Here is an 8,296-nt window from a genome sequence, read left to right as displayed (position 1 = left end):
TATATATATATATATATTGATAATAATGGTCGATTTTGTCTCATGTTCTAAAATACAGTTTAGCTCAGGAAATTTCATCTTTTGCAGTTATTCTTTTTTTTTTTTAAATTATTCAAATTGGATAAAAATGTCAATAATACGAGGTTTATTGTATTTTTTGAACACAACATTCTTTAATCAGTCGTTCTCTTCGGTTCTTCACAAAGAAGGATAGTGTTTAATAAATAGTATTACACCGTACTATGTTCGCCAAATCCATTGCCAACGAGGTGTTTCGTCCAATACGTTTTTTTTTTTTTTTTGGCTGAGATACAATAAACGCAATAATGTTCAACACGCTAGTCATTCAAGCCATCTGTTAGGATAACAGTTGTTGCGGTAAGAACGCCTTTTGCGGGCGAAGCTTGATTTTAATCAATTATATTCGTCATAAGACAATAGTATTCGTATTAGGCCTATTGCATTTATAAGCATTACATTATTTAAACGGTACTTTAGGGGTTTTCGTAGAAAAAGAGTGTAGTTGAAATACTATTACACATATCTAAAACACCTTTAGTGACCGAATAAATAATTTAGTGTTTATAAGTACGTTAAACCTACTGGTATTTTCCTTATGAAAAATATAGCTGGTTATAATCACTTTTCGCAAGCAAAAAGCGTTAACATGATGACAATTGAAATTTTTTTTTTTTTCTCAATCTCGCAACATTTTACAGTTTTTACATCTTTATAAAAAATATGGTTTAATAACGGGCCCTCCGATGGGTCACTATTAAGCCTGACGGCTTATAACGCTAAAAATGCGGGTTCGATACCTGTGTTGGCCACATTTAGTAAATTTTTACATAAACACAAGTAGTTTCTCGTTAATGCATTTTAATTATTTTACCAGTAAAACTGATAAACAAGATTGTTTATTTTTTCAATTTCATAACTGTAAAGAAGTGTATTAAAAAACGTTTTTAGCCCCCTCGGTGGACACAGAACAGATAGCCTAAAGACTCATTGAATATACTTAACACTAACAACGTACTTGAATTTTGAAGAAAAATATAGTTATTTAATTATACTTCTCCGGGTTTATATTTAGTTACGAGCTATGTAGGTAGCGTGCTTTGATCACAAGTTAATTAATATATAACGTTACTAACATATGTACTTTTAGATTTAAATTGCACTCTTTTAACTTATACGAAACATGTTTTATGTGAGAAAATAACGTCAAATGTCTGGAACGATAACTTGTTTCTTTTTGTTCATGTTACGCACGTGTCCATTCGGTACCGTTTTCTTCGTTCCAGATTCCCCAAATGTTTTAAATGTAAATATAGTTATATAAATACATTGGACGGAAATTTTTTTTATCTGTATCTGTTCAGTCACGCCATCTACAGAATTGGATAAACGTATCGTTAGAAAGAACGTTTTCCATATACTTGCCATCAAAAATCAAAATTAAAAAAGACTCGTTCTGCTTCAGTGCGGTACTGATTTCAAACTTCCATTTTGTAAGTGTATCTCATCCACTGTAGGGATGGCTTTAAGACTGATTTCTCTAAGGCCAGTCATCTCGTCCGTAGGTCTGGTATAATTTTGTCACTTTTTGACAGTATTGTTAAATAAGGTGATTTTTAGATTCGAACGTTAGGCTTCCTTTAGTCATTTTGTTGTCAACAGACTTTGCTTATAGTACTTTAAGATATTTTTTATTTAAAGAAAATGTCTGGGTAGAGTATTCTTTTCGTAGATCTTAAAAAATTAAATGTACTAACTTCTATCAGTATGGTAAGAACTTTCGGAATATTGTACTTAAGAATAAAACAGAATTTGGTTCGAAGTTTTACGTTTATGATTGCTGTATTTCAATTAAAATGGCAAAAATATTATAATAAGTTGTACATTACAAGGCCTAATACCTCCAGCTGAGAAGAGAGTTTTGTGTGCCACTAATGGTCTGATTTAATTTGTGAATGTTTGTATGTATAGTTACGGTTTGAATTTTTGCAAATAATAATTTGAATAATATTGTAATTATGCACAACAAATTACAATTTTGCATCTCCGCTTCTTTTCTTTTATGACGTCTATGTTTTTAAAAGGCAAATACACCTGATCCGATCAAAGAAGCAGGGTAACATCAAGAAAGCAATACCAGTTTTAATCCACAATACACATGTACTATTGAAATGTACACATCTTCAAAAGTTTAAGTAGTTGGATTTGAGAAAAATAAATGTAATTTACTTAGACTCGTGATTTAGACATATCAAGAAACGGAAAGAGTGGTTAAAATTTATTGAAAACTATGTTTTAATATTGTAATTTATAGTTGTGTAATGATCTGTGACGTCTAGAGATTTTAAAGATTCTTTTAGGAGAGTATACTGTATAATAATAAAAAGACCAGAGAGTTGTTGACTCTTTGATCAGACACTGAGTTAGTTAGTGAGTCTGTTACAGTTATCGATCGATTACCGAGTTAGCGAGTGCTGTATATTTTTGAGTTTCTGCTGTAAATAGAAGAAATTTAACAAGAGACTATTAAATTTTGTTTGTGAGTTAGGCCTATCGCTTGATTATCGTTAGTTCATGAAATCGTTTAAGTTTACAACTTTCAGTTAAAGAAATTAAACCCTTTTTTTAAATTAAGTGGACTGAACTTTTACGTAATTTTTACCAAACAATTAAACAGAAACTGTTGCAACAAATGTTTAAGTGCAAGATTAACGTTTCTTGAACAAACATATTTACCAACATAAAAAAGTATATAGATTTGAAGTATTGATTAAATGTAGTAATTTATGTTTGAAATACAATGAGACATTGTTAATAGTAAAAAGAAGTGTAAAAGTAATAAAAATCAAGGTTGAGTATTATAGATAGATTAATAAGGAGTTTTAAAACTATTTGTATTAAGTAAGCCTAATGATCTCCTGTACAAATAAATGTTGAAGATTGTATATAAATTTCGTTGTATACCAGAATAGCCAAATATTTTTATTGACGCTTTGCATTGTAATGTTTAATTATTGATGTGATGACCTTGAGTTTGGCGTTAGGCCTACTCGTAACATTATTTTAAGACAAAGGTTTCGTTTTATGAATCACTAATCAAACCAAGTTACTTACATAGATCGAACTAAAAAAATAATATACTAATTAATATAGCTAATTTAATGCAATGGTTTAACGAGGGGGTATGCAATGTCACAAAGAAATCATGATTATAATGCATTGAGTTATCAGTGTGTATAACCCCGCTGTTGTCGATAATTAATTGGTTCTATAAAGTACATTGGGGAGAGAGAGAGAGAGAGAATGTTTCTACATTGTGAAATGCTCCCAGTAACAGCGCGAATGTTCAGAAAAGCTATCCCATGAACACAATAACTTATGTCTTGATATATCGTAGAATAAAAACAGCCTTAAATTTATAATCCTAGTTCGCTTCCAGGCCAAATTTTAAATTCATCTTTGTTGGATAAACGCCATGGCTCCAGTAAATCAAAAAGTAAGCCGTTTGTTACGTTTGTTTTGTATTTTCAACCCTCAAAAGAAAATGAAAAATTCTTAATATTTTGATGTTGAAAAGATATATATTTGTTGTGTGTTTTTGCAACTTAGTGTGTTGAAATGAGTAGGCAAAATTTAGACACCAGCATAAACTTCAATGTTTCATTTGTGTGAAACAGATGTGAATATAAGACCATATGTAGATAAGTTTGTGATTCATAGGCCTTTAAAATACAGTTGTTACTGTGTGTGTGTGTGCTCGCTGTTCAGTGATCAGATGCAGTCATAGGAGGTTGCTTGTTTTCTTTGCCAGTGTACTTTTATCGCATGACGACCATCGACGGTTCCATAGTCCATTGACCTTCCAAGCCTTGTACAGCCATGGCTACCACTAGGGAGTAAAAGGTGCGCAAATCACTTGGCGAAGCTGCAGTCATACGTAAAATAGAGAAAGCAGTCGACAGTCTCACCTGCTCTTGTACGTGGAAGGGTGAAGCTTGTTTCAGCCAGTGTGTCAAGTGTAGCCACCATAGGTTATACGTGTATCAACTCTGCTGTGACGTCATATTTAAACTAAGTAAAGCTGGCTAACCAGACAGTCTGAGAATAAATACATTTCGGTATGCACGTTTCGGCGTGTTCAGATCCGGTTGAGTTTTAACGCACGCTCGAGATCAAGGTTGTTTTTGCATATGGATTAACGAATGTCAAAAATTGATAATTTCACCATTGTTATCTTGAATTGTTTTACAGAGAGCATATCAGCTTTTAAAATAGGAGTATTGATAACATTTGCATCTTACAAAAGTAACTGTCATGTGATAGTCGTGAAAAACTAGAAAGTAGAACTGAGTGGTATACAAGTATGATATACGTGAAAATATGTCGGCTTACACATAAGCTTACTGGAGTTACATGTAAAAAAAAAAAAACACACCATCATAATTATTTATAATGGATAGCGATATTTTATCGTATTTCTGGAAGCTCTACTGAACAAGAACTTCAAAAACTGAACACGCGATATTTGAAATGTTATTTAAAATATTCGTTTCCTTTGTAGATTTTTTTAAATTTTAATAATTTAATATATTTTTAATACAACAATTTTATTAGTGTAAATATTTATAATGAATTAGTTAATATTGTGTTGCTTTATCTGGTTTGTACTTAAGATAATTCCTGATTTGACGTACTTATTTTCTTAGAACGTAAGTAACGTAATAAATGATATATTATTCCTAGTGAATTAAGTAGCTATTTTATTGACGGGGTTCTGTTAAAATAAATTTAAGTTATTCGTAGTCCCTCATCAAAGTACAGTGTATAACGACTTCTACGAGATATTTTGACTAAATCTTACAGTATTTATCCCCTTCGGTTTTTCTGTAATTAATAAAGTGTTGTAAAATTACAATAAATCGTGGGTGATATTTTTTTCTTTAATATGTTATAAGTGATTTGTATGTTATTTGATTACTTATCTGCGTTTTTCCCAATATGGTGGCCCTCCTGGAAACCCTGACTTATGGTTTGCGCCACCCCAACCCCAGACTTTCTGTTCATTATAATTAAGTGGCCCTAAGCAAAAATTAAATAATAACAATAACTGTGAATTTGTGCCATATGTATTAAAATTATACACGACACAGCGTAGCTTCTACGTGTAACTGTATGAGGGCGTGTTGAGGGAACTGTATAGTTGTACGAAATTGATATTCAAAAATAAATATGCAGATTTGTTGTAGGCATTTCAAAGGCACTGAAATTGATAAAAAACCTGAAGGATATTATGAGGATCCTGTTTCATAAATGCAGTAAGGTGTGCTCTATAAATAACAGCTCATGCATTTAGAGGTTGTCATAAATGAATTGAAGATGCCAATTCCAGGAACAAAAAAAAAAAATTCATAACGTAGACTTCCTGATTTAGCTTTAGATAGTTTTTTTTTTTTGGAGGGGGGGGGTCGTTTGAATAAAAACCGTATGAGCAACTGCACTGTCACACTAGCAACTCATTCTTTATATATATATATATATATATAAATAAACACATAACATGTTGCTTGTACAGTGTGGACCTTACGAAAGCGCTCGGGTTATAGGGTTTTTATTCATTTCTATCAAGACTTTTTGAACCTATGTGTTTTTCTAACACTATGAAAGAAATTACGTTTGAAAGTAAAGAATATATTATAATACAACCACACTATATGTCATATCCAGTGCCGACGAGGCCTTTCGTTCAATAGCAAGCTGGCTAAGGTACAACAAACGTAGTAAGTAGTGCAGGCGATATTTACTTTATCACCTTTCGTGGACAATGACTGTAATGGTATGAACAAGCTTGATTGAGTGAACTATAATTATTATCAAGTTTATTTAAATTATATACGAATTAAATTCTAGGGTAAGGATTAATAACACATTATTATTTATTTTACTTATATCATCGATTATTTATTTATTTATTACTTTTAAGATGGAAGATGTTTCGGGTCATGATGAAGCTCTAAAGTGACCTGAAACATCGTCCATCCACTTTCTACGCAAGTTGTCTGCCAGCTCGTCTTGTTTCTTAAACAAAATATACTTTTAAAACTGAACTACTTAACATTTTAAATTAGTAGTGTTTTAACTGTTTTTTTTGTTTGTTTTATAGTTTAAAGGGACTTCTCGTTAAAATTAATTCTTAAATAAATGCGTAGAATTTGTTATTTCTGTGTGTTTTGTTTCAAGTTTTATTTTTACGTAGAACATCATTATTTTTGAAGTCGACAAATATTGTTATTTAGTTACGAAGTAGGATCGAGATAGTCTCGCTGAGTTGGCGTTTTCGTTGAGTAGCTTTGATGCTCTGAAGGTTCCTTTTTTTTTTCATTTAGTAGTGAGTGGGCTTTACACTTAGAGAAGCGCCAAGTGTCGGACCAACGCAACGACGTCCATGCGATTCTCTCCCTCATCCCCCACCCCTCCCCGTTCGTGACATTGCCGCCACACCATGCTGTAGTCGCCTTGACGTTCTTTGTTCAGTGCTGCATGAGGCTAGCACTGAGTAAGCCAAACCGTTACTGTTGCTTGAGCTGGAAATGAAATAACTGAATATTGATAGACGCTACAATAGCGGACGCTAAGGAACAAAACTTATGCTTTGAAGGAATACTTATTGATCGTCATAGCTCAAGCATAAGGCTGTACATCCTGGCAGCCTATAGTAAAGGCGTGTGTTAGTTTATTCTTATATACCGTTCACGTTGAATGGCTACCGGGAGAACATATTTAATAATGGTGAGTAATGCTGCAGGAGTCTTGGGATTTCCTAGCTATTGATATCAATAAAAACAGATTGCAAGAATGCATATAAAAACGCTTATTTTTCTGGCTGCTGTAACTATTTGGTAATTAGTTTTTAGTTAGAGAAAAAACTGCTTAGTAACTATTTGATTGAAACTGTTTTTTTTCCCCTTGTTTTAAGTTAGGTTTGTTGTATTAATTGATGAATGTTATGTTGATTAAGCAACGTTTCAACTTATTGAAAAAAGTATGATTGGATTTGCCGCCAATAGTGTAAGAGTGTCTCCTGTTGATATTATTAAAGGAAAAATTTAAAAACTACGAAACCACAGCGGCTTAGCAGACAAAAAAAAAAGAACAAATATACATAAGTTATTAAATAACATAGAACTGTTTTGTAGTTCGTAGAGCAGGTTTAATTAATTACAATGCTTTTAAACCAAAAACTGATTCACCTAATTCAGAAATATTGTGCACTTTTCTAGTTTTATCACATATTGTAATATTCATACTTTTTTTATTTTTCTCTCATTTGGAGTTCTTTTCTCATGTGTATAATCCTATCTATGCTTGATTGCGTCTGTATATGAAACATTAAGAATAAGGGAACACAAGATAATCGGGAAACTTGTATGCACACCAATTATAATGGTTTTATTTGAGGATTAAATAAAATAAGTGGGAGGGTTGGCCCTTTAGTATATTTGTGGATTTCAGAACTTCAGAGCCAGGTTTGAATCTATTATAATATTTACACTTTAAGCTGTGGGTGTGTTTTGTTTTTTTATAATTGTAACATGTACGATGAGTGATATAGTCTTGCTGTCCGCCTCCTCTCTGGTCAGTAGTTCAAAATTAGGAGTGTGGTTGAATAGCCTTCGTAGCATTTGTCATAAATACAAGTACACAGAAAGGGAGGGTTTAGAAGACCTCATTACCATGTTTACATCTTGGTGTACATTTAATTGTTGTAGGACAGAGTATTAATTACCATCTTAAAGTTTAACATTAAGATCATATATACCCTGTTGGGTGGCTTTCACAGACTTGAAATGTGAACTTTAGTAAATGTACTAGCTTTTTCAATATAATTTAGTATTCCATTTATATTTAAATTGAAATTACTAATGTGTTTTACCTCTGTTCAATATTATCTTGCTTTTAAGTCGTTATACAGATAAGAAAATTAAAATAACCATTTATAGATGTTATATCTATTACTTTATAAAGTTCAGGCACTCGGTGAGTCTGTCTTGTTTAGTGTGGGAAAGGAGGAGGGAGTGGCTCTGTGCTGAAAAGTTTGAACTTGTAAATTTTGTAAACACTTAAAATAAATTTTAAATATAGGTTTTGTAGTTGTTGTTTTTTTATTGCAAATGCTAAAATCACTGTGAAGTGTTTAATGTCATTTCAGAAGGTCTAAATATGTTTGACTGAAAAAGAATAATCTTTTTAAAAGTTAATGAAAAATTAGAATGATCTGATA

The 8,296-nt window shown here is 31.9% G+C and overlaps 1 protein-coding gene across 2 annotated transcripts in view; it reads left to right on the top strand.

Annotated features, from left to right (window-relative positions):
• LOC106465331 (C-terminal-binding protein-like) overlaps window positions 1-8,296 on the top strand; it is a 60,439-nt gene that overhangs the window by 37,095 nt on the left and 15,048 nt on the right. The window contains exon 2 of one of the 2 annotated variants that reach the window (XM_022393194.1): window positions 6,402-6,804. The exons of the other annotated variant lie outside the window; for it this stretch is intronic. The gene's annotated coding sequence lies outside the window, so the exon portion shown is untranslated. The remainder of the gene's footprint in view (window positions 1-6,401; window positions 6,805-8,296) is intronic. 2 annotated transcript variants of the gene reach the window in all.

Source organism: Limulus polyphemus, unplaced genomic scaffold (genome assembly GCF_000517525.1).
Source record: "Limulus polyphemus unplaced genomic scaffold, Limulus_polyphemus-2.1.2 Scaffold1911, whole genome shotgun sequence".
NCBI classification, from domain to species: Eukaryota; Metazoa; Arthropoda; class Merostomata; order Xiphosura; family Limulidae; genus Limulus; species Limulus polyphemus.
The sequence above is the reverse complement of the archived record's forward strand: the minus strand, read 5'-3'. Positions and strand labels throughout refer to the sequence as shown.